The sequence below is a fragment of the Daphnia carinata genome, chromosome 2 (assembly GCF_022539665.2).
Source record: "Daphnia carinata strain CSIRO-1 chromosome 2, CSIRO_AGI_Dcar_HiC_V3, whole genome shotgun sequence".
In the NCBI taxonomy this organism is placed as follows: Eukaryota; Metazoa; Arthropoda; class Branchiopoda; order Diplostraca; family Daphniidae; genus Daphnia; species Daphnia carinata.
The window spans coordinates 6377417-6404942 of NC_081332.1; the positions used below are offsets into that span (position 1 = coordinate 6377417).

The 27526-nt window shown below is 39.6% G+C and overlaps 1 long non-coding RNA gene across 2 annotated transcripts; it reads right to left on the reverse strand.

The window, feature by feature from the left end:
- Positions 1-2388: 2388 nt before the first annotated feature.
- LOC130686586 (uncharacterized) lies at positions 2389-3117 on the reverse strand. Of its 2 annotated transcripts, none has more exons than XR_008999928.1 (4): positions 3029-3117; positions 2830-2902; positions 2600-2761; positions 2389-2517 (listed from the first exon to the last, which is right to left on the reverse strand). It is a non-coding gene; the product is annotated as an uncharacterized LOC130686586 (long non-coding RNA). The 2 variants fall into 2 exon arrangements; XR_008999927.1 differs by having other exon boundaries at positions 2389-2522.
- Between the last annotated feature and the right edge of the window lie 24409 nt (positions 3118-27526).

Here is a 27526-nt window from a genome sequence, read left to right on the forward strand (position 1 = left end):
GCAAACGATTTTTAAATGAAAAGGCAGATGATGTGAAGGGACCCAAGAAACGAGGGGCGTAAAAAGAAAAAAACGCTTTTGATTGATCAGATTGTCAGTGCTGTGGACGCCGATAGCCGATGCTGATTGAATTCCAAAATTCTTTTGTATATATATACAGTGTATACATTTCTCTTGTTTACGTAAGCATCTAGATGTGTCAAGGGGGTCACGGGCGGATCTGATTCAACTCATGTCATTGAGGGCCTGTAGGCGTATACGGCTGTTTCTCGCAAATCATTAGACAATCAACAGCGCCCGCTGCGTTTGAAGTCTTGCCAGTCATTTCAACCGAATGTTTTCCCCAGTGTGTGGTATTATTATTTATGCCTACTGTGTATATTGATTTTAAAAACGATATTTACAAATGTCAAACGAGAACGCGCAACAGGGGAAATGGGCGTCTCACTGATTTTGGAAAAAGCAAAATAGAAGGGGGGAAAAGAATATGAAAAAAAAGAGACACACACACACACACACACACAGAGGCGAAGACATTGAATATGATCACGTTATGTCCATCACACATCAGCAATGATACACACAATCAACGTTTTGGGGGTTTAACCCACACGAGCGGCAAGCAAACCTCCTCCCCTCCTGAACGCTTTTGCCGCGAGGTCTTTTATGTCACCGGTGGTGGATTGACTGCTGGTCTGTTGCAAAAATAAAAAAAAAAAAACTCGTTTACATTTTATTCTAAACACGAAAGCGTGTTTTCATTTCCCCTCTCGTCTTCACTCGTCCTCCCTTTATTGCCAAACAATGCTTTAAAACTCCTTTACTGGATGTATACAGCTCCGGACAGCTGTCAATTCATCGGGACAAGAGACGAGTGAAGCGGCGCACCGCCGCACATGTACCTAACCGTCGCTTACAATCAAAGGAAATTCTTTTTTTGGTAGCTTTTTTTTTTATGCATTTGACTTTGTCTCATTCTCTTTTTATTTTTTCTATGTGTGTGTGTTTCACGCGAACTTTGGTGCCGTCGCCATTGACCTCATGCCGACTTTGTCGCCGCTATTCGTGTAGCGTTCAGGCCAGCGTTTTCGGTGCCAAAATTGTAAACGACGGGCAAAAACAAATCAACGTTTCATCGAGCGGGAGAATAGTGGAGCCCTCTTTTACTTTTCGACTGTCAGTCGCCGCAATGGCAGACGCAGAGCAAACAGACTCCGTTTCTCCGGATTCGATGTCCGTTGCTATTTCCAGAAGGTCGTTTTTTTTTTTTTTCAGTATAGTTACATGTCTGGTAATGTTTTTCTTTGATGATTTTTATACTACGTCAGTTAGTTTTCATTCGAGTTTGTCTCGTTTAAGGGGTGGAACGAGACGAATGGAACGCAATTTTGAACTGCAACTCGGAAATGTAAAGAAAAATGTGCACGTACTCAGATAAAGAGGAAAAAAGAAAATAAAACAAGCACCAAAGAGAAAAACGAATGCAAGACTTGCGTTCGTGCCGTTTCGGTTCATTCAACCGAGCCGTTCTAATTTGTCTCCATCCAAAAGTCGACCTTCTCGGCATTTCTAGGGCTTTTATTTTATTTTATTTTATTTTATTTTTTTTACTTTGCGCAGACGCCATGTGTGTGTTACATCTTACATGTATCCGGGGGTATTTTTCATTCCATTTCTTTTATTTCTTTGTTAAAGTCTTCCGCGTCTTATTGTCGCATCCCCGCCACGGACAGTCCAATACGAACACACACACACACACACACACACGCACGAAAACATGAAAAAGGAAGCTTGTTATGAAGCGAGGAAGGATATTTCATTTTTGTACACACACACAGTCGCATTATATCTAATTTGTCACTTTTCCTTAATGCACCGGAACGAAAAAGACGACGATTCATTCGGAATAAGGATGTCAAATAACGAGAGAACGTGGAATAAAAAAAAAAATATATAAATAAATTAAATAAAAGGAAAAAAATAAATAGGTAAACCGGTTGGCACCCCTCTGTTTCTCTCTTATTCTATCGTGATGCTTTTATTTAAAATTTTTTTTTTTTCATTCCATCATTTATTATTTCTTAGGAAAAGATTAAATAAAAAGGTGAGACAAAGAGAGTTTTTATTGTTTAACGAGTTTTGCTTTTAGAGTCTAATATCGGTGAAATTGACTTTTGCTTTTCACGTGGAGGACTATATAGGTTAATCGAGAGTGGCAAAACGCAAGAGAAAGTGTAATACTTTTTAGTTTTTTTTTTTATTGGTTGATACCGGTGATACGGCTGTGAATAGGGTCGCCTTGATTGTGAATCAGGTCTGCGTGACCCATCAATAAAGAAAAGTCAAGGATGAATAATATAAGAAGTGATTCTTAAAAGAACACATTAATTAGATGTTTTTAGTGCAGTTTATTCTATGCACGAAACGATAGGTAAAGAATTAAAGAATCAAGGTGAAAGAACCAATGTCGGTGTCCGTAATTGCTAGTCACGAGTTGCGTTCAGATGTTCGGCACAGCTAAACTTAGGAAAATAATACGGACATGCAAATACATCGTCTCGAAACGACAGAATGTCAAAACAACTCAAATTGCACTTACTTCAACATTGTTTTAAACATTTCTTGACGCAGTCGGGCAAAGGTATTTTTCTAAAGCATCCGTGCGGTCCGCTAATGCACAAGTTGTACTTTTTAGGGTCACACGGCGTTTTATCGATTTCTTCTTGCAACGACTCCAGCGTGTCACGATCGAACATTACAGCTAATAACACGTTTTTTGTTTCATTATTCAAATTAATCAATCTATTTAGTTTATTCTTTGGACATTACCTTTCTCTTCATTTCCTATGGGCGTCGAAAAGGCTCCTGGGAAGTAAGCCACGCAAAGGGCCACAAGAAGAACCTTAATCAAAAAGAAAATTTAAAAAAGAAAGATTTCCATTCCATAACAATTCGTTTTTCATTTAAACGTTTACACAAAATACAAGTTTTACTTTAACAAATAGATAACCGCTTAATTGAAGGTTACCATTGAAACGAAGAAACGCATGGTGGAACAAGTTGTCGGTAGAAAAGGCTTGACTAGACCAGGCTGGGCGACGAAGCTCGATGATGGTCCCATCTCGATTGAACATGATATTTATACTCATTTGTCGAACGTTGTCACGTTGATTTACATCAATTTCACACGTGCGCGAAACCCGGAAATGAGAACTGCCGATCTACAGTAAATCATTTATATAAACACACCAGTTGTATGTTCTCAGGTGTAATCACTGTACCCATGTTATTCTCGTTTAAACCGGCCCTGGTCGTATTTTCAGAGGTACACCTGCACCCAAGTGCGTCATTTTATGCAAACAACTGTGCGTTTCAATCGCAAAAAATCCCAGAAATGCACACAGTTCATTTATCTGTTTAAAACAAACGGGAGCTAGATAGGATATTGGGTTAGACTAATGAAACAAGTTCGTCCGCCATCCCACGCACTATCAATTATGTACAATAGTCATATTTTTAAAGCATCACATAACATGCGTAATTCACAAAGTCTTTGCTTACGTGCCTACCAATGTTCGGGCTTATTTTTTTGCGTGGTACCAGCTCTCTGTTGAAGAAACATTTTATTTTGAATAAATATTTAGAGAGAAGAAGAGAAGGCGTTGAATAATTATGCACGTGATTTCCATTACAGAAGGTTAAAAAGTATTGCGTTCATCATGGGTGAACGTTAAAGTGATTGTAATTTGGTATTCAGCGGTGACGTTCATGACTACACACAGTTGGCTGTGGTGCCTATGACAGTTTTATCGATACGCCTCGTACTTTGGGGATGAGTTGCACATCTGAGCATTCCAAACTTTAGCAACGACTATCTGCTGGCGCATTGGCAACATGTCTCCCTCCCTTACATAATTTAGAATAATGACCGACGAGCTTCACGTTCATTTCAAAGTACAAGTTGGGATCGCTTCAGCGCGTTGAGAATGTGACCCTCTTCTTTTACCAATTGACCTTAAAACAAGCAAAAACGCTTTTTATTTTTTCTATTTTTCTTCCTCTATTAGTTCCGTATATTTCTTTCTTTCTTTTTGCCTTCTCCGCTTCGACTCTTCATTTTGTGTTATGCACGTCTGTTTGGGAAAACTTTTGTCAGCTGTTTCTGCTTGTTGAATAAGAGCCGGGCTCATTCATTATTCTCGAGAAGCTATCACTTCCTGCAAGTCCACCCAACGCGTACCCGAGTACCACCCTCGTTCACTCTATGCCTCCATTTATTCTCTCCTTTTTCCCGTTTCTCATGCATATCCTGGTTTCCACTCACCCAAATCTCTCGCTCACTGTCATTCTTCTTCTTCACCATTTAATTTTTTTTTTTTTTTTTTTCACATTTTTTTTTTTTTTTATGATTACCCACTGCTTTCCACAATTGAGATGTGAACATGCTGTGCGGCTTTAGAATGAAAATTAGCTCCGGGGGACTGTTTGATTGTTCGTCACCAGTCAAGCCAACATTTGCTTAATCAAGCCAGTTCCTGATCAGCCTCAACGCACTCGGAATTTCGAATGATTTTCTCTCTGCCAGCCCTTTTTATACTCCTTCATTTTCCACGTCCTCGCTCTCTCTCTATTCTGCGCCAACTGAATGGCAAGCTAATCAGTAGCTCCTCAATCTTTGGGCCGCCCCTCATTTAGCCTACCACTAATAGCAAATTCATCGAGGCTGGATGGCTAATCTTCAACAAAAACAAGAAAAGGAAATCTATATATACATAAAGCTCATAAAAGACAATGCCAATTCTTAGTTTTTCCCACTCTTTGTCAGCCACTCCACATCTTTGTGTGGATGAAGAATTAGAACCAAACAGAGAACAAAATAACGTACGAGCAAAATGCTAACAGAAGAGGAACGTTTGGGGCTTCCAGTTACAGTTTGCTTTGTTTCGGCAGTTGCGCACTAGCCAAAGCAACATTAGTTTTAAAAGTCAAAAAAAAAAAAAAGAAGAAGAGAAAAAAGCAAAAACAATCGGGGCGTCAAGTGTGCCAAGACTATCCTCTCAGAAAAAAAAAGCGATTGATTTATGCACCGTCTTTGCGGGAGAGACCAGGCGCAATACGTAGACACACAGAGTCATATATACGCAGATACACTTGAAAACAATCGTTAGAATGATTTATACGCCACTCTCGTTCAGACACAGAGAGAGAAAAAAAAAATCAAAGATTAGCATCGGCCGCAAAAAGGGCGGAATGTTCCATTTCGTTTTTCTTCCCCCGTTGTCGAAGAAAGTCACACAGGAAAAACAAAAAGCATTTTGTTTTCCCCCCTTTGCTTTTCTTTTTTTCTACAACAAAGTACCCAGCGACTACTTTGATAATGCGCATCACACTCGTGTGACTCTTCTGTTTCTTACTTCTTTAAAATATGCGCCAGTCCTTAAAAAAAAAAATACATAATAAGTTCCATGAAATATGCAGAGATGGGAGAAAACGGAGAGTCATCTGATTGGCGCTGAACACGCGGCGACAGGTAGCGCGCGAACCCATCTTCATCTTTCCGACTTTTCTCGTTATGTTATCGCCAAAACCCATCTTTCCACCGTCCTTTTTTTTTTTTTTCATTTTGTAGACGACGTTAGACAGAGGCATCGTCCGTCAAGCTTCAACCCATTGGCCAGCTCCTCCAAAAAAAGACGGACGGAATGCCAAGTTTATTTCTTCTTTTTTTTTTCCTGGGCCATCGTTCGAGTCAAACAAACGATGGCCGTTACCATTATCGCGCCAGATTTCAATTGACTCGGCGAAACAAGAGAGAAGTCTCTCCTCTTTTTTTTTTGTGTTTTTAAAATAAATTAAACGCAGAAGGGCTCTTAAATAGTTTGACACACACAAAAAAAAAGCGTTAACTAAACACGCTCTGTTCACTTAGGAAAAATCAGAAAGAATAAAAAGGACCTATAATGCGACGTGCACAGAATTCGTTTCGGTTCCCATATATATATTTTTTTTTTGTTTCTTTTTCGCGAAGATTTTGAAATAGTATTTAGACGATAATGTGTTAACGTTAAGGACTGCCCTCTTGCCCTTCTTTTTGTTGTTTTCTTTTTTTTTTTTTTTTTTTACATTTTATTACCCCTAGCTGTAAAGCATCAGAGAAGATGAAGAAAAAAAAAAAATGTGGAAATAATTCCCAATTTCGAGGGAGCGGACGTGTATACGGGCGACAGCTTGGCCTTTCCCAGTTTTCATTTTATTTTATTTTATTTTTTTTTTGTGTTTTATCCAGTGCCAAAATCTTCTTTTCTAGACGGGGCGTGATATATGGATTGTTATAAAAATGAGTACGCACACACACAAGGCACGCATTCATCGCGCCAGTTTTCAAAAAGACTTCGCTTTTTTACACTCGTACCTTCTACATGCACGTCTAAATGGCGCAAAAGATATACAGTACGTACGCACAGAAAATATGTGCGTTTGCCGAGCTTCGGCATAAAGTAGCGTGCAGAATGAGTATATAGCCAACTAGCCACCGTTTTCTTATTTTTTTTTTTTTTTTTTATTATTATTTCGTCTTTTTGGCTTCTGGTGAGTGAAATAAAAGAAAAAAAAAAGGGGCGACACTCGCACAAACGGTCCAATGATGATAATTTACGACTGAAGTGAAGACGCACGAAAATCGAGTTTTGTCCAGGCTTTTTTTTTTTTGCTCATTATGACTGGCAATCATTTCATTTTAGAAAATAAATAAAGTTTGGCATAAAAATTGGTTATGTCCAAATGGGTCGCCTTCGTCAGCGACGCAGCTGAACTCAATTGCCCGTTCACGGCAATTGCACGACAAATTATCGAAGATGTCGGCACGCTCCCGAAACATTTTAACTCTCACACTCCTCTCATCGTGTTATTTAAATTTTTTTTTTCTTCTCTTTACTTCATCTGCTTTATTTTCTTACACGAAACGGAATGACGATCAGCCGGATGCGTCACGAGTGGAACGATGGCGGTGAGAAAATGTAAACGTAGGGAAAAAAAAAAAAACAGAAAATAAACAGACGAAGGCGAGGAAGGAGGCCGGCCATTTGTCACAGGGAGATGCAAAACAGGACCAGCAGGAATAAATGAGGGAAGAGAAATATACACATACAAAAGAGGGACAGGTGATTAAACGGAGCAGAGACGGGCAGCCATCATTCATCCGTTTTTTTTTTTTCTCTTTCCCCTCTCTCTTTCGCTTCGCTCCCTCTACAATTTTTTCTTGTCTCTCGTTCACTGTTGTTGATCTGATGGGGGACGCGCCATGTGTGCTCTGGCATTGGCTAATGGCCCTCACTTCTCTCTATCCTTCGTCTCTCACGCGGCCTTCTCCGGGTCGTGCAAGAAAAATCACCACCGCTCTCTCCGTGTGTACGCGACCAGGGGATAAAAACCAAGACGCAATTGCCATGAAAAAAAAAAAAGAAATAAATAAAAGAAATAAACAAATAGAAAAAAAACGGCCACAAATATTTATAAATACATAGATATGTAGATGTATGCATTCACTTTTCCTCTTTCTCCCCAACTGTCAGAATCTCTTATCTCAGTTCTTCTCGTCGGGTGCGGGACAGCGTCCCTTTTTTTCTTCGTTGTTGTTCGTTTTATTTTTTTCTTTCAATTTTTATCATGTGTATGCAAAAATCACAGCTTTGACACGAAAACAAAATAAAAAAAATCTCGAATGAAGGTTGATCAAATTGTTTTTTTTTTTTCACATGACGTATTGACGAACTTGAAACCGACCCGCCATAAACGAAAAGTTTTGAGTGGTTTTTTTCCATTTACTTATAGCCGATGAAGAGCCGCAGTAAAAGAATGTAAACCATTCAAAATAACATTTCTTCTTTTTATTTACTGCATGTTGGAGGCGATTGTAGCGGTGCCAAAATACAAATCTTCTAGTATGGAAACTAATTTGCATTTGCCTAAAATGTGTCTCGAAATAAATATATATATATATAAAAAAAAAAATGTGTTACACTACATCGTGTCCATTTAAAACCATTAATTTCGTCGTTTCTTTCAATTTTCCCGGTACCGTCGGGACCATTTTTACGCACAGCTGTGTCTTTTGGCGTTACGTTCATTGCCGTTTAGTTAAGAAATGTTGTCTTCATCGCCTTCTTTGTGAAAACACCCTTTTCTTTCTTTTTTTTTTTTTTTTTTTTTTGTTTATCAGACATTGGCGTAAAGTAGGGGCCATTAGAGATTCTTTGCCGAGCCATTTCGGCCCCCAATCTCTACAACTCTAACTTACGTTGTCGCAGAAAAAGGACCAATGGCGATTGGTCCGCCCACAGTTTGTCTTCCATTCCGCCCGTAAACGATCACACGGCCATCTATAGTTAGACAAGCGTTTATGATAGTCAAAATAGACGTACGCTGGCAAAATTGAATTGAATCTATTCGAGATAACCTCGCCCAGTTTAAGGGTCGTCAATGACCCGATATTGACAGCTAAAAAAAAATTAAGAACGTTAGCTTTGTTTGTGTTGTTTATGCGTGCTAGCGGGTAGATAATGTGAGAAATGGTTGCGTAACCAATGCCTGCGAAAAAGGGCATGTCAAAGTAAAAAATCGGCAATGGGGAAACGTGCAGACTGGATTCTATTTCGAATTCAAACGGTTTGCGAATGTCGACGCAAGAGCGCCCACTTTGTTCCAGTTCTGCGTAGTTCACGACCAACAACGTCAATTCGGATAAAACGCAAGGTATCAAATTAAAAAGGAAAAACAGATTCGTCATCATTTTGCAGTTGCTATTTCTTGTTAAACACTAAGACAACACCGTCCAAAAATGACTAAACCAACGATTTTTGGCTGACAGTTGCTGTGCCAACAAAGAAAATCTGGTGCTAAAGGATACCAGGAAAAGATCCAATTATTCACTAAAGCCGAAGTATTCAAAAGCGCCATTGAAGACAGAAATGAATTGACATATCTTTCTTTGTTCAATTGTTTTTCAAACAGCTGAGAGTGGCATTTGTCTGTTGAACCGCTTCCAGGGAAAAGAAAATTCACCAAACCGCTAAAAACTTGTGAATTTCTTAGATATTTAACTATAAGGTATATAAAAATCAATAGAATTAAAACGAAATTTCATTTGAATTTTTAGGTTAGAAAAGATGTTAAGATTCTCTGTGTAATAATTCCGCCTCAACGTTGAAGGTAGGCTCATCAATTCCATCGGCTGTGTAAGGGTACGTCACACGAAAAACCGAAGAAAAATTTCGAAAAAAAAAAAAAAAAATAAAATAAGGCGAAAGAAAAGAAAAAAACAAAAACAAAAACAGGAAGAGTAATAGAACAGACGAAACGGTGGACTTTATCAGAAGGATCGGCCCGTGAACGTTGATAACATCGCTTGCAGCATTGAAACGCTTTGGTGTTTCAATCCTCTGGGGCGGATTAAGATGGACGCAACGTGTCAATGAGCTCATTGAAAGAAGGGCCGCCTTTCTCTCTTGGCCTCTCTCGGTTCTTTTTCCAAGATTTATTTTCCAGTCAGCTAGTTATGTATGCGCTCTTTACTTCCGCTCAATCGCCTTCTCTCAAAGTTCCATTCTTATCGACTTGTATATAAATGGCCGCCCAACAGAAGACTTCATAACAACAGGATCAACTCGTAACGCCAGGTCTCTTTTATTATATTATTCCCTTTTTTTTTTATTTTTCTTACAAGCGAATAACGGCTATATATCGGCACACCAAGTCTCTCTTGATCCGTGTCACAAGAATCTGCCTTCCCCTTTCTTATTTTTTTATTTATAACCCCCCCCCCTCCCATCTCCCTCACTCTCTTATAGCTTTTAATACATATCGATCGAAACGGGGGGGGGGGGGGACCGTTGGTGAAGCGGAGCGCGCGGGCTTCAAATATACAGACGGTAAGAACCGGGACGGGCAGCGGACCAACCGCTGTGTTGTCATCGGGGGTAAGGGAATGATTTCCGTTTTGGTGGTGCCCCCGCTCCCACTCGGATAGTGGTCCCCCCCCCCCCCCCTTTCTCCTCGCGTTTTCTAAAAACACGCAACAATAGCCCACGCGTTCTTTCTTTTTTTTTTTTTCATTCCTCTTCCGGAAGGCGGAAGAACCGCAACCTTATACATAGGAAAAAAAAATAAAAATAAAAATAAAAGCGGACGCAGAGCCACAGGGTCAATTCCCTTTTAGTTTTTCTTTTCCTTCTCGATGAAGTCGCTCAATGTCGCTCCGTCGGACAGGGGATAAACAACAAAGAAAAATGGTGTTGCATTATGGGAGAAAAATAAAAATTGCATCGACAATGGTGTGACGCTATGAATCATGTGGGAAAAAAAGACACACACACACACACACACACATACACACGCAAAATTGGTTTGATTATTATTTTTTTTTTTTGATTATTTCTCAGGGAGGTTAGTGTGCGTTCATTATGCACGCAGACATGGCCGATCGATGAGTCGCACGGTATGACGGTAGGGCGTCGATAAGCTCATTAGGTACGATCTGAAAAAAAAAAAAGAATTAAATGATAATAATATACGTTTTTAAAAGAACACGAAAATAAATGCACAAATGATTTGCGTATAGACTCACTCCCCTCCCAATGGCCAATGTTCGTCGCGCCCATCTATCGAAATTATCAAATGAACAGACACAGACTGTTCTCGTCTGTTTTCTCTCACGCCGAGTCATGCCGGCCCCGTGTTACACCGGTAGGAAGGAACTCGTGCCCCATGACGTTTTATTTCTCCGGATAGACTTCAATAGAAATCGAATGGACATGTGTGTAAAATCGTCAACTATGCGGGGGCGTTGTTTTTATTCAACGTCACCCTTCATAAAACTAAATTTGTTTAAACTGCCAAGTTGAAAATTCGAGGCAAGGCGATACAATTTCTGTTTTGCTGAAAGCTAAACAAATAGCTTCGCTCCCCCCCGCCCCCTCAACACATTGTTCCGTAGGAGAGAAAGGGGGGATAAACCATAAAAAAAAAGCGGAAGAAGAAAGAGAAAACATTGACGACGAGCAAAGACGATCCTAAAGTGTAAAGAATTATGCCACGATGATGAGAGGGGAATACGAAAAAAAAAAAGTTTGGCTTTTTATGTTGACACAAGTTCCCCTTTTTTTTTTCTTCTCGTATATCAATGTGCCAGAGCTGCGCAAATCCCTTGAAACAACATCGATGCGCCTTCGCGTTTATTCCCCCTCATCTTCTTATTTCTCTGTGTTCCAATTGAAATATTAAATAATTGAAAGCCTTAAAAAAAAAACAACAAGAAGAGGTAACTAAAATCAAATGAGTCGCACTCAACATTTGGAAGAGATTAAGCGGCTGCAATAATATTCAGGGCACAGGAATCATTGGAAAAAAGGATTTTTTGTGTATCTTATTATTCGTGTGTGTGTGTGTGTGTGTGTGTGTGTCTGAAAAAGCCGAAGGACACAGAGAGTCTCACTGCGCTGTTATTCGACCGTTCGTGACGTTAGATGACGGACAGACAGACAGGCCAGAAAAAGAAAATTCCGACATGTCTGGGATTGAATCGACAATCCATTAGCGTAGACCCGGGAGGAGGCCGGCATCGTTGATGGAAATGGCACATCACAAAAGGAAAAAGAAATTCCCCCTTCCCCCCACCTCACGATCCATTTAAATATTCCAACATGGAAGTGAAAAGAATCAATCGTGATGGGAATCAAAGATAAACATTTTTTAAAAAAGAAAGAACAGAATTCCTAGACAAGCTCCTGTTTGGTGTTACGCGCAGGTCCCTTTTGGTCTTCACTTGTATACAGGGGCACGGTCCCCCCTCTTTTTTTTAATTTTTTTTTATTTTCTTATGCCCTTGTAGTGTTACCTCTTGCCCACAAAATGGGCCAAAAGGCCGTCTCGTCAAAGGCCGACTAACACGCGGATGCACTCCCGGAGATACACGGATGGAACCTGCTAATGTAACATGGCCAGATGCGACTATACAACCAAAAATGAAAGCTTTAAAACATTCAATAAAAAATGGGAGAGGTATATAGAAGACCTCGCCCGAGACTACCAACCGTACGCACAAAATGGCCGACATCTTGTATACATAATCGATGGCTGGAGAATAACATCGAGAACGCCGTCCGTGTTATGAATCGCTAATCGTTTTCGTTCTATTCACATTATGCGCCGAGTGGAAGCCGAACATTTAAGGAACGTGAAAGAGGCTCATCGCATCATTATTTACAGCCAAAAAAAAAAAAGTAATGTGTAACACGGGTGGGACAGATTTTGTTACTGCAACTGTTCGTACACGTCATCGATAATTGACGATTGGATAGAGTCGATCGGTTTGACGATTCATCCGTGATCGTTATTGACGCGTCAAATGTGTTACACTTTACGAGCGCCGTTCTCATGTAACGATCCCTCCCCCCACCTCTCCTCTTTTCTTCTTCTATCAGAGACAGCACGGGACACGCTGCAAAAAGGTCACGTGGCATCGACGAGCCCCTCCGCCAAAAAGTCCTCATTAGAGATCAACAAGCAAGTCTTGACGGAAATGAGCGTATCAGACTTCCCTTTTTTCACCTCTCGTAGACATACGTGTAATTCCTTTTTTTTTTTTTCACGATTATAAAGGACAACCCAGGCAGCTGTTTTTTTTTCCCTTATCCTATTGATCGATCCGGTTACATTGATCACTGGATCTATCTTTAATGGGCCAATGGAAGCTGAGGATATCAATAGAATTGATTGGGCGCAATGCATCAATTCCATCTGTATAGAATCTATTGTGCAATGATGGATCGAATGACGTCCGACCAGATCAGACAAAAACGGCCAAATTTCTACTAGCAAAAGGTTTGAAAAAAAAAAATAATAAAAGAAGAAAAGAGAACATGAAGTGCGACGGGCACTACCGCCATTTTAATTGGGTCATACATCACCATAGATACACGTTCAATCAGGAAAAGGATGAATATATGCAATTGAGGCAAACGACGTGTCGCCTCGTTTCTTTCGAATTCTATGAAAACGAAACGGGGACAGGCAACCCCATTCCGAGTAATAAAAATAAACATTCGAAAGAGAGAACCAAAGAGAGAAAAATATGGGTCCATCAGAAGATGGATGTGTGTTATTTTACCATCATCGTTGGCAACGAACGGCGTCCTCCTCTATTTATCTAACAAAAAAAAAAAAAAAAAAAAATAAGAAGTCGGGCAAATAAATGTCGCTCGTTCTTCCCTCTTATACGTGCGTGTGTGTGTTTTGCGTGTGAGAACAACTGCGAGTTGAGCGTGAGTTCTGCCTTACTCTTGAAGCGACTGTTATTTCTCAATTGCCGTACATTTACTCAAGCGACCACAAGAGCGACCCGAGATAATAAAATATGGTCCATTTCTCTCTCTCTCTCTCTCTCTCTCACTATTTTTCTTTGCTTCTCTAACCATCTTTCAGTCTAGCTCTTCTTTATTCTAGAGCAAAAAAGAATTCTGCCATTGACATCACAGCGTGTTGATTTTGTTTGCCAGAGCAAGAGGCAGAGCCACTGCGCTTGTATATATATATATACAGAGGACGTGTTATTATTGTTGGGTCCTTGTGTTATGATTGAGAGAAGGAGACGGAAGTGCTCGAGGGATATTGGAAGGAGGAAAAAAAAAAAAGGACGACGACAAAAACTGGAGACAAGAAGAAAGAAAAAGAAAAAAAAAAAACTTGCAGTGCGATGTCATTATAAAGGTCTATACGCAAGACGGTGAGGATGGATCAACATCCGGAGGCGGAAGCTTATAAATAACAACAGCCGGAGTAAGGAGCCAAAGCTGCTAGCAGAATTGCATCCCCCATTGGCTTATATTTTATTTGTATTTTTTTTTTTTTTTTCTTTTCTCGCTGCTAACTCCGTCCACGGCTTCCATCTACTCTCTTTTCAAGTGGTAATACACGAAAAACCGCTAACTTCTTTGTTATCATTCTATCTCGGATGCATTCACAGTTCACACAGACGTGTGTGCAAGGCCAGACGCGAACAGCACACACACACCGCTGGCGTTCCAATAGAGAAGAAGAAGAAAAAAAAGGATATAAACACTTCAACAGTTCCCCCCTTGGCTTTGCACGTTGCCACGATGAAAGAGAGACTCGGTGGTTGTTGATTCTGACTTGATGCGGTTTTTATAAGCCAAGACCTTTCGGCTTAATGAGTCTGAGAGGGAGTATATGAAAACAAGTAAATGGAAAACAACAAAAAAAAAATGTCGTAGCCAGTTTTTTTTTGTTGCTTCCTTTCTATGTTTTTTTTTTTTGTGTGTGTTTCTCATAGAGTTCTGAGTGTGTGCTGTGCAAGAACTGGTACAAGCGACCGCGAAAGAGAACCTGTTTAATTCCTCCATTATTAACGCCCTATGTATATTCGTTTTTTTTTATTATATATTATTTATGTATTTATTTCTTTTTTGTCTATAGGTTTTTTTTTTTTTTTTTAAAAAAAAAAAAAAAAAAAAAAAAATCTGCGGTTCGGGTCTTTGCTTTATCCGTAGCATCGACGACCTGTGACCTGCCGACTCGTTTCTTTTTTTCTTTCATTTTCCTATCATTCCCCGCATTTTCTTTTTTTTTAACCACACACAAATAAAGGCGGCGTCCATAACCCTAGAGAGCACTGAATTCGGAATTTTTAAAATTTCAATTTGATCGAGTCATTTCCTTTTTTATCTTTTTGTTTTAATATCATCACCGTCATCGCTACGCAGTTCAATTGAAATAAAAAAAAAAGGGACTCTCTTTTCTCTCTTCAGAACTTAGCATAACCATAGAATTCGAATAATGGAGGCTTTGCGTGAAGTCGATCTAACGCGCATTAGGCCTCTACACCCTGTGGCTGTTACGTATACACGAGCGTTTTCCCTATAGCGAACGGTGTTGGTTTGATGGGCCCGAGAATCGTACGTGCATTTCAACCGATCGAAATGCGTGGAGGCGTTCGTTACGTTCACACGCCAGTTGGAAAGGGTATATAGGCAAAAGGGACCGTACAGGAGGAAGAGAAGACTGATAGACGTCGAAGCAATTATTTGTCGACGCGCCGTTCTATATACATCACTTTCTCTCCTCTGCATTTTTTTTTCTTTCTATGCCAGCCGTATGTGTGTGTGTGGCTGTCTCTCCCTACGCTTTCCTCTTTACAGTGTCTTTGTTAAAAAGCAAACGCGTTTGACGCGGCATAGCGTGTCCAGCGGCTATTAGCTAATGATGTCGTGCACTCGCTCCTTCACATGTGTGCGTTGCCTCGCATATACCAAAGAGCGATAGACACTGTCTCTCTGTGTGTGTGTGTGTGTATATATACTGTACACACTAACAATAACGACAACGAAAAAAAAAAATGGTGAAAATAAAATGACCGGGGTGACTAACTGACTGTGTGTGTGTGTGTGTGAGTGTCTATATGTTTGTTGTGTGTGAGTGCAACGCCATTAATGAAGCGCCGTTGGATGAATATTGAATGAGATGACAAAACAGACGATTAATCTACACACACGGTGAAACACGGGAGCGAGTAAAAGGGAGCAGACGTACACGGTCGCCATGTCCAAAATGCGAGGAGAATAACAGTAGCCCTTTTTCTTTCCTTTTTTCCAATCCTGTCTTACGTATAGACCAGCATTACGGAAATGCTGCTGGTAATGGAGTCCTAACCTTCATCTCATTCATATTCATAATATATCGGATGAAAGTATCGGTCATGAATCTTATGCTTGCGTCGCTACTGTTTCTCCATCATGCAACCATGTCTATCATGCTGTTCCAAAACAAATACATTTCTTTCTTTAAAAAAAACAAAAAAAACGTCAATTTCAATTGAATGCCCTGCCATAGATGCGTAATTTTATTTTAAATCTTATTTATTTATTTTTTGTCTGACGTAGAAAATGTTGTGACTCGACTCAGGTAAAAAAAAAAAAAAAAAATGGACCTGGGCTGTCAATTTTATTTTTGAAAGACTTTCGATTTACGTCCGCCCCTATTTATTATATCTAAACCACATTCCATGCCTAATCGATTGGCAGGTTATCTACACACACTCAATATAATGCACGTACATTTCTTTAAAAAAAAAAATCGGCTACATCCCTAAATAGAGAGACCTGAAGTGGGTGAAAAAAAGAGAGAGAGAGAGAGAGACCATTAGCGGGGCTCTTCTGAATACGGCCGAAGAGGTTCTCCTCTACTATAACACACACAAGCACACACTGTCAAAAAAAAAAAAAAGATGAAAGCGGAGGAGAAAAAGAGAAAGAAAAAAAAAATGTGATTGATCCTATAGTGGGAGAGCTGTCTCTCTTACGGTTTAGATCGGAAGGGAAGCTGAATTCTTGAGGAAAAGTTGAGGTCCATTCCATTACACATCAAGGCCTTGATTACACCTCGGAGGGGAGAGAAGCTTGTCAATCTATTTCAATCATCTTATGAAAACGAGCCATGAAAGTAGAAGAAGAAGCTCAAAGTCTATCAATACAATGCACATGCCTAACCTGTTCTATAGATAACGTTGCATCAAAGTCATCCGTTAGAAATTCTTTGTAAAAAAAAAAATAAAAAATAATAATAATAATAACAAATAAAAATAAAAAAATAAGAAAAAATGTTTCAAAAATAAATAAAATCATGTCTTCAGAAGTTTGATAGCACTCTAGTCCTGGCCACATGTTGTGCCTGAACTGTCACTCTTCTCCTCTCGCTCTAACCATTGTGAGCATTTCCTTGATTATTTTATTGTCAAATATGATTCAAACCGAATAGCGTCCTTCAAGAACGAAATCAAACGTGACTCGCCGAAGGATGGATAACGTAAAGAATATATACGTCAATAATCTTCCCATAAGTCGGAAAATAATTTATTTATATATATATATTTTTTTTTTTACATTCCTGTTCGCTATGCAACCAATCCGATTTAGCCGCAATATTTTCACGTGTCTGAATGCGCCAACTGCGTTTTACAACGAAGTGAATTTTCCACGAAGCGTAAAATGAGCCACAACCCTCCCCTTCCGCAAGCGTTTTCTTGTCTAAATACGGTCGCTATTTACGTAATGGATCGCTGTTCTGGCGAAACATAAAGCATAAAGAACAAATAAATTGGTATACTTGGAAAAGAGTAGACGAAAAACAATTGCGTCCATAAAAATGCACACTATAGGTTCATCGTATAAGCACACGTTTGATAGATCCACAGTAAATCAGCGAAATTGTTGGTACGTACTTTAGCAATAAACGTTGAAGAAAAATATACTTTATTTCTATGTGAAATGAAACAAATTTTGATACATCGCTAATAAACAATCAATTTTTTTTCAAATAGATCTGATAAAACCACTGCGTTAATCATCGTTATATTAGAAAAGGAATGCAAACTAACGTTTCAATTCTAACGAAATATTCCAAAATTATTATTACTATGTTTTTTTTTTGCGCGCGTTGGTTTGAAAAAGAAAATCCCACAACAAAAAAGTTCATATTTTGCCAGTATGTAATGGGTAATCATAGTTTTTTTTTTTTTAGCGGCACGTTTGCGTGTGTTGAATTTTGAAGCACTTGCTGTGCTCCACCGATAAGAACACACGACTACTCGTGTGTGATCAACAAATTCGAAGAATTCCAACCCGACAATTTGAGTGCTCTCTTATGAGTTAGCCGAACCACATCGTCCTTAATCGAAAAACAATGTCTCCAGACTTGATCGGGCAGGAATTCAATCATCACTCTGATCTAAGCCCCATGTGCGTGGGAATATTTCACGCGTCACAGATGCGGAACATTGTTTTACGCCAAGTGATGGGCAAGGTCGAAACACCTGCCAAAGTTGGTCAAGTCCCAAATGAAAAAAAAAATAAATAAATAAAAATGGTTGGTTAAACCTGTTCAAATAATGAGTTTGTTCGTTCGCTCTCAGGCACGTTTACTCACGCACCCTCTATTGCCTGCCTCCATCTGACAGGTTATGTTAAAAAAAAAAAGAAGTTTTAATAGAACTGCCGGCGTTCATAAAATAAGTAGTTCCAGTAATTTGACGAAACGCTCCTCAAACATTTTTCTTTTTTTGTTTTACGCTTCAACGTAGTATATCGTTTAAATTCAATTCCAACCTTTACTTTTTCTTTTTTTTTTATTCATTCCGAGGAAGGGCGTTTTTTGTTTTTTTTCGGAATGTATGCGATTTTTTCAACGTCAATATAACTGGCATTATCTCTTGACATAGACGAAACGGCCGATGCTTTATTACTAACCATGACGGGCAATTTGCGATCGTTACGCATTTAGTCCGACATCGTTACATTTACACGAAATTTAACAAATGGTTGTGATCAACAGCCTTCATATTGTAGAATAGAAAACGTCCCCCCTCCCTCTAAAAAAAAAAAAAAAAAAAAAAAAAAGAGGACGATAACGCTGTTGACAGAGAAGAGTGCACACTAATTATTTCCTGTGCCAAAAATATCCTGCCATGGTGCAACACGCATTTCACGTCGGGGAGCACGCGCGAGCTATTTCACCCGAACGTCTGGACACACCTAATTGTTGCCATTACTTAAAAAGCTTACAGTTTCTAAATAGAAAAAAAATAAAGCGTAGCAATTATTTAAGAAATGAAAAAGACAGATACGCGTTTAATTCTTTCCCATTTATTTATTTCTTGTTGGCCGTTCGGAAACAACGACATTGCAATCTATACAAAAGAGTTACAACACAACATCAAAGTGCACCGCGTCTATACGTGAAACAGGCCATTTATTTCGGCTTTTCCAACCCTCTCTCTCTCTCTTCTCATTTTGAAATCGTTGACGCTCTATTTATGTATTCAGCTGTGTAGACACACACTGACGTTGCACGGCAAATGAGAGAATCTATAAGATAAAGCTAATGCACGTGGAAAAGAAATCACGAAATTAAGAAGAAAACTCGTTTTCTTTTTGTTGTTGTTGTTGAAATTGTACGCTTGGGGAACCATTCTAAATAGTTTTTTTCAAAAAAAATGATAGGTGAAATATAAATCAAAGGGAAAATGCACCCAAAACTGGTTTTAATAGTGGCAACTCTTATAGCCACATATAAGTCGGATGGCTGTCACTTTTCTCTCGTTCTCTCTATACGTGAAATAATAACGAAGCCACGAATAAGAAAAAAAAAGGGGGCAACCGGCAAAACAGACAAGTATAATTGTATATCAAGTCATCATATTTTTAAAAAGTCCAAAAAAAAAAAAAAAGAAGAAACTTGGGGAACGTGTTAAGATTTCATTAGATCGAAATGCTTTAGGGAAATCAAGGGCCCCGTTTTTTTTTTTTTTTTTTTTCCTTTTACCGGGGGTTCGACACCTCGGGAATGGATCGTTCTATCTATTTGAAACAGGAAAAAAAAAAAAAAGATACGCTGGAAAAGATATGGGCAATAAAAATAGAGGTTGAAATGCTAGACCGTTGGTAATGAGATGCGTGCAGAGTGATGACCAAAAAAATAAAATATATCAAAATGCATGTGTGTGTGTACTGTCTCGCGTTCTGCCATTGCCACATCAGTTGTGAAAGAATTGCATCACTGTTGATGACTATGTCCTTTCTTTTTTTTTTTTTTTTTTTTTTTTGTCTTTGTAAATTTGTAGTTCACTTTTATATAGTTTGATTTAGTTCCTCGATACCTCCCAGCATATAATTACAGCCACAAAGAATTTCCTTTTTAAATTTTTTTTTTTTTTATTTGTTAAAGAGAGGGACACGACTTACACCAAGCGAGGCGACAGTATCACTTGGCGTGTTGAATCCAGCGTCATGCCCACCCGTCGCACGATCGTAACAATCACCATAAAAATAGCTAAAAATGAGAAAGAGATACTCTTTTCTATTTTATTTTATTTTTTTTCTTCTAGCTTCATGCGCTGCTCTCGACATGCGGTTCGACACAAATATGATGATGGCGCTCCCACCTATGGAGAGCGCCGATCGATAAAACATCAGCTGATTTGACGCGCCATCGTCGTTACTGACTCCATGACTTTACGGTTTCTTCTCCTTTCTTTTTTCTTTTTTCCTTTTTTACTTAATAAATAAAAAAAAAATATAATAGAAAATAAAAACGAATAATATTAGTCATTTTATTATCATTTTTTTTTTTCCTGGGAAACGACTGGCATTTCGAAAAAAAAAGAGGAATCGGGTGCGAGAGCGTTCTGCGGGAAAAGTTTGAATCCTTCTTTTTTTTTTTTTGTTCTTAAAACGGCGTTGTTCAGCAGCCAATAGCTGAGGGCGTCATGATTTACGCTAGAATATCATGATGCATAAATATATATATTTATTGTACATTTACAGTCTATATATGATGTTGCGGGCATGTATTTCTCTCTGATTTCCTTCTTCTTTTCCCCTCTCCGCTCTTTCTACCTTTTTTTTCTATCGTTTTTCCCATAGAGCGTTTTTAATTGATTACATAGCCGGCCGTGACCCTTTTGCGCTGCACGAAGCGGCGGGGCGGCGACGGCCAGGCCGTCTTCTCGACATTCATTCCATTTCTTCCCATTTCCAAGAAAAAACAAAAAAAAAATTGATAAAAAATAAAAAGCTTTTCGATGGATTTTTTCCTACATTGAAACTACATAGTTTTGATCGTTGTCAAGGCATCGATATGTGGCAATCGGACTGTTGCGTTTGCATTGCGTAAATACAACAGGATGACTTGGGATTAGAACCATTCGCCAACCACACGGTATCAAATTTTGAGGGAGCCGACCACAGCTGAAATACGAAAATAGATGCCACAATCCGCACTTGGACGGACGTTGCCAAGGGATCGGTATTTTGATTTTTTTTTTTTCTATATCGCTGAGCTGCATGCCAACATGGAAAATTTCGATTTCAACAAGCGACCGCATCGCGTAGTTGCAGCAACTTCGTCATCGGAGAATTTGTTAAGTCAACGGAATGCAACGGAGGGCGGGGGGGGGGGGGGACAGTCAAACCTTTTAAAGCCGGATCAATCAAAACGAAAATGAAAGATGTGCAAGTCAAACAATCATGCTTGTACGATTATACATGTTGAGCTTTGAATGGAGGGCTGACACGCGACTCAGTGCGGCTTACCATCAGAGCGTTTCAGAATCAATTTATTGAAGAAATGAGACGGATCGAAGCCAAAGCGCGCAAGAGAGTGGAACTAAACCAAACCGGACGGTAAGTACGTAACGCGATTATGCCTTACTGTCATGCAAAGAATGACACAAAAAATATAAAGCTACACATTTTAAAAAACAAAACCCAATCCGCAAGTTTTGTGTCTTTTTAAATTCGTATTTAACTCGTGTCTGACTCGTCCAGCCAAGGATAAATCAAAACAAATTTTTAAAAGCATGATAAAAGAAAAATTATTTACAAAGATAAAAAATTAATAAGGAAGACTAGGCACCCATGGGTGTGGTTGGACGGAAGAGGGCACCCCCTCACCACACGTGAATTTCACTAGGATCCAACTCCTATATGCGAGTGTGTTTGGAACACCGCCGCCGCCGCTGAGGTTATTGCTGTTATTACAGTTGTCGTGTTTCATCTTTTTCTTAGCATTTTACGATCACGGCTTGCAAATAGAGAGAAAGCCACTGAACTCTGCAGTCTTTCATCATCAAACTCTGCAGCGCTCGTTTTGCCATTTTAACCGCAAGAGCGAAAAAAAATAATAAATAAATGAACGCGGGCGGTTTGGACTTACCGATCGGCGCCCCTTCTTTTTTTTTTTGTATAATTTTTTTACAATCAACCCACCCAGACATTAACCCACGCGCATAGTAACAAGCTAGAAAGAAAATAAAAAAAAGCATTTAATGACCTATCAAACGTCTTTTTTTTTTCCGCACATGGCGGCGGCGATTGAAATGGGCGCGCGCGCGATCGGACCTGGTCGGACGCAGCGCTGCCGACAAAGAGACCGCGGCAACGACGTCGGATACCTTGTCAATGCTCACTCAACCAGATTGGACATTTCACCGCCTTATAGCGTCGCATTTCGCCTCTTCTTCAAAATAAGGAAAAACAAAACAAAACAGGAGGGGGGGAGGGGGGAGGGAAATGTTGCGCGTACTGTATTTACAATCAAACGGAAGGCGGCAGCTCAGGTAGACTTACGATGAGGCATTTGAATTTTTGTTTTGTTTCTTAAAAAAAAAAAAAATGATGATGAAACTTGATATTTGATGATATCGTTACCTAAACGAGTCCCTAGGCCGAGCAATATCAAAAATTATTATTTTTGTTTTTGTTTTTGAAAATGTAAACCGACTCCATCAACCTCATAGTGTGCAATACAACATCAAAGCAAAAAAACCTTTTTTGTGTTTTTACAGGGAGGGGGGGGGGGGTTAGGAATCAAACCTTTAAAAAACACACCGCTTGTTTCATTGGGTTGTATACGCTCTGTCGTGTGTTATGTGTACAATAACGGTGTGTGTATACGATAAGATATGGAAAATGTTTTAAAAAAAGAGGAAGAGGATGAATAAATAAATAAGCAAAAGACCCGCAATGGCGGCGGCGGCGGCGGCATATAAAAAAGAGTATAGATAGCGGAAAGGTGGGGGCTGTTTCTTTTTTTTTTTTTTTCTTCCAAGGACCCCCGCCCCTTGGCTCGTTAATTAGGTCGCCATTAAACAAGAATGTTATATCTATCCCAGCACCCAACCCTCCGCTGTGTTTCTCTCTTCTGTCTCTCTCTCTCTCCGGCTTGCCTTTCATGTTTATTTTTTAGCGCTCGTGGACTCCGGGATCTCATCTTCCATATCGTATTCTCCCTTCACTACCTTTAAGCATTAAAACAACGCCCCGAGTTTGGGATGTTGTATTCCGATCAGGTAACGAAGAATGCAGTCGGCATGGCTCCCCTTCATCTGCATCCCGACTCGTTTATCCATTTTCAAACCTTTTCTCATAGAATGGGGGCCCCTTGTCTCTCATTTTGGAACATTTTTGTTGTGTTTTTTTTTTTTTTATAGTTTTAGATATACGACCTGAAAAAATCAACAATCGACATCGTTTCCAATTTGTATTTGTAAAATAAAAAAAAAAAAAAAAAGAACCTTTCGGGATAAAAGAGGAACGGCAACCAAATACTAATGGATGTTTGGCCTCCTCCCGTCTAGCCCTCCAACGTTGGTCGCTTACGTCATTGTTTAGGTCTTATTTGTTTGTACACGGCCATGAAAATCGGTATACCAGAGATGGCTATAAAAAATGCAACGAACCTCTGCTATCCAGTAAATCCTATCCCTTTTAATATACCAGCAGGAAATAACCCCCAAAAATAGGCAAAATAAAGATACGGGGGATGTTAGGGGAAAAACATAAAATACATAAAAATATTTAAAGAAAAAAAAAAAAAAAAAAAAAAAAAAAGACAAAGATTAGGTTCCACTTACTACACCCCCCCCCCCCCTCCCTAAACCGTTGGCATTCTCCCCCTTCATCCTGGGTGGACCGTTTCAATTCCATGAAATGTAAAAATGGCCAAAGAAAAACAAATAAGGACTTGGAGATCTGCAGTGATCAATGACCCCGGCCTTATCAGGCTTACGAAATAAAAAACCGAATGCATTTCCGACCAAAAGAAAAAAGAAAAAAGAAAAAAAAAAGAAATTTGATATTTGTCCATCTTATTCAATACACCCTACTTTTATGTCATTCCAGAATAGACCTATCTGGAAAGATATGGGTAATAATATGGCTCCATTGTCTGGCATGTTGAACTATATACAGCCATCCAGCGAATTGGCCTCTCGTTACATTTAGTTTGATGAATAACAAGCGCCTTCATCATCTCCTTTTGTGTGTTTTTTTTCTATGCAGTTAAAAGTTATGAGTTTATTTCAAAACCGATATCGAATTTAAACGATTAAAAATTTGTTGGTTACAGAATTCAAACTAAAATGGGCGGATTGAGTCAGTGGCTTAGTCCACTAGACTTAATGAAAAGGCGTTCAACTAAACACATGACACTATATCATGTTCATGACTGGCTTGTTCCTCTTCCTCCCCTCTGCTCATTTGATAGTTCAATGGTGCACAGGTGATGAGATGAACGACCCCGTAAGCTCGTTGTGTAGGATCGATTTTTTCAGGTAAGACGTCCCACCTGATTACGAGGGCTATGAGGTGGGCACTTGTATCCATAACTAGACTATTGACTTATGAACGGAAAAATGGGATTAGATTTAAAGAGAAGCCCGTGTCTTTAGCTCGTTACCTCCCAGTTTGGAAATCTTATGATTTGGACAATTGATTTTTAAAATAGGAAAAAATAAATGATTTGAAAGAAGGAACGAGTTTCTAGTGTTGCGTCGTAACGCAAGTTTAGGTTCACCGTTCCATTAAGTTCGTCTATTACTCCAAGAGAAGCCCGTTCTTTGGGAAACATTGACCAACGTTGAATATGGATTACGTAACTGCACTCACGAGCTATGAAAGGTTATCGATGACGAATGATTGAATTGCCTTGGCAACTCCTCCATGTAGAGGGAAGAGAATCGGACGAAGTAGCGGGTATTTCTTAAGTTAAAATCAAAAGAAAAAAAAAAAATTTATTAAAATAATAAATTATAGATTCGAATCACGTAGAGAGTTCGACGGTAGCAAGAGGTTATCGTTCCGGCGAGCCTTCCATGTTTCAGAACGCTAAGGAATGAGACACGCAAAAACACTCTGGCCCAACTATTTTTTCTCCCTTTCATCTCAACACCACCAGCCCCTCGTTTTTATCCGACTGCCTTCTCCGTTTCGTCAGCCTTCGACACCGACCGAAACGAAAAGGGAAAAAGGCCGAGAAAAGTATTAATGACGTTTCGAATAGAAAAAGGAGCGATTCTTTAAACTCTCTCTATATATACTTTCATTTCTATACACTCTCGTTTTGAGTCACTCTTAGATGATCGATATTTCCTCGTCCTTAGCGATGCCCAAAAATGGTCGATCCGAAACGGACAGAGATGGAAAGCACAACGAAAGAAAAAAGAACGAAAAGCGAATGACGAATTGAATGGAAGACTCTTCTCTTTCTCTCTCTCTCTCTCTCTCTCTCTATGCTGGGGTTAGTAGAAATGCAACCTAATCGAATCGGCACGTCGAGAAGTTGAGTGGCTTTTGCTGTTGTGCCTAAGTAGGACTCTCTTTTTTTTTCTTTTCTTTTTTTTTCTTTGCCTTTCCCCGTCCTCAACCGACAGGGTCCTTTGATCCAAGACGGCCGTCATTTTTGACCATGTTTTTTTTTAAGATATCGAACGGTGAGGCTTCTCTGTCTCTTCCACCGTTCGACATTGTGTCCACATCAAACGAAGAGCAAGCCGCCGAATGCTATCGTCGGACGTAGTTCGTATGATGAGGTTAGTTTCTAAACAATCAAAGATCCGCTTTTGAGGGACTAATTCGAGCATAGAGTCGACTGACGTCGGTCCGACAACAACACGAGCTGGAAAACAGGAAACAATGAAGCAAGCATGTAGCCGTGTGCGATACAAAAGACAAGATGTCGGCCACAAAAGAACACCAGGGTCAAGTGTGTACCTTGTTCCAACCACCACCTAGCCCCCCGTTCTTTTTTTGTTTTTTGTTATCGTACAAAAAAAAATAAGAAAATGCAACCGGAAGAGCATGGGCCATTGTTACACTTCATAATCGAGGGTTGTTGAAAGAATCAGTTAAGCAACAAAGACCGACGAACCCCTTTATACTAATAGATAAAAATAAATAAATAAATAAAGAAGAAAGGAAGCCCCTTATTTACTCTTAATGAGATTGCTATTTAACAATATAAAGTAGCCCAAAATTGAAACTAGGGAAAAGCAACATTTCAAAGGAGGGAAGGAAACAAAAAAAAAAGAGAGTAAAAGTTGAAGACAAAATAAATTTAAAAAAAAAAATGGATTTGTCGGATGTTGGGTCGATGTTGCATAATCCGGAGATCTACAAATTCCGGGTGAAATGTTTTGTGCGTTTGGCTGGCCGATGGGACAAGGGGGGATGGATTCGATATGGGGCATTATATATATCTCTATGTATAATTGAACCTTGATATTTATCGCCGTGTTTCCCGCGGGTGGCAGTGTGATTGCCACAAGGACCCCCTCTAACTCCGTGCCTAAGCACAGAACCCCCCCCCCCCCCAAAAAAAAAACCAAAAAAAAACCAAGGGCATGTGTGGCACAGCGGAGGTATCCAGTCAAAAGCAATACACAACAGCGGTAGGTACGCAGTATATATACTGTATCTATATATTTTTTTTTCTCGTTCTTTTTTTTTTTTTTCCATTTTTATTTATCGCTGCATAATAAACGAGTACCCTGCTGCACAATGGTGCGGACGGGGGTGTCTGCGTGTGAGCATGTGGTGTGTGTATATGTGCGTGTGTGTGTATGGCGCGGCGATCACGCTGCGAAATCAGCCCACTCGCGGCGACCCGTTGCACCTGTGGATTTCCCATCGGGCTGATTCAATTTCCTCTCGAGTTTGTTGGTAGCTCTCCTTCTTTCTTTTCTTTTTTTTTTTTTTTTTTTTTTAATCCACCATATACGCCCACGAACCAAATGAACCTTCAGCTATTGCGTCACACACTCTTTTTTTTCGCACCTGAACAACCCAATTTGCCGATGTTTTTTTTTCTTTTGCGACACTCAAAAAAAAATGTTTACGATGCGCCGCATCGTTTCGTAAACATAAACGTGCTAAACCAATGATTGTGCGGGAAATAATAATAATAAAAAAAATAGAAGAGTGACACTTTGCGGTACCTATAGTTGACGTCCGTGCAAAAAAAAAAAAATATCGATACTGCGGTGCGTCTATAACGGTAAATAATGAGATGAAAGGGATGACGAAACGTCTCATCATTGACGACAATCACGTCAGCGTCGTGCAGCGACTACAAAATAAGAAGAAGTTAGGGTATAGTCGTGCGAAAGAGCACACGGCATCGCTGAGTACACGCACGAATTAAAGCAAGTTCTCAAGCCCAACAAACGGCTGTTGATTTTCAATTGAAAGTAGATTGAATTCTTCTTTTTTTTTTTTTACTTTTCAATAGTCACACTATTAATAACACTTGAAAAGAGAGTGACAACAAACAAACAGAAAAAAAAAATAAAAAAAAATAAAATAAATAACATTCCTCGAAGCTCTTTTGCGTCCGCTTCTCGGCTTTCACGTCGGCACGACGCAGCATTCGACACCTTCATGGCGTTTCGGATTCCACGTCCCCCCCCCTCCCCACCATCCTAAATGACGCCAAACAATCGAACAACTCACAATGTTTAATGGCTTTTTGTTGGACTGTTCGTAATCAAACATCGACACCCTCACACGACGGGGGCCTTTCGACGATAATGTCTCAACTGAATGGCGATGTTTTTTTTTTTTTTCTCAATGATTCGTCTGAAAATAGCGACGGGCCGCCGGTGGAAGGCCAGCCAACATCCATCGGG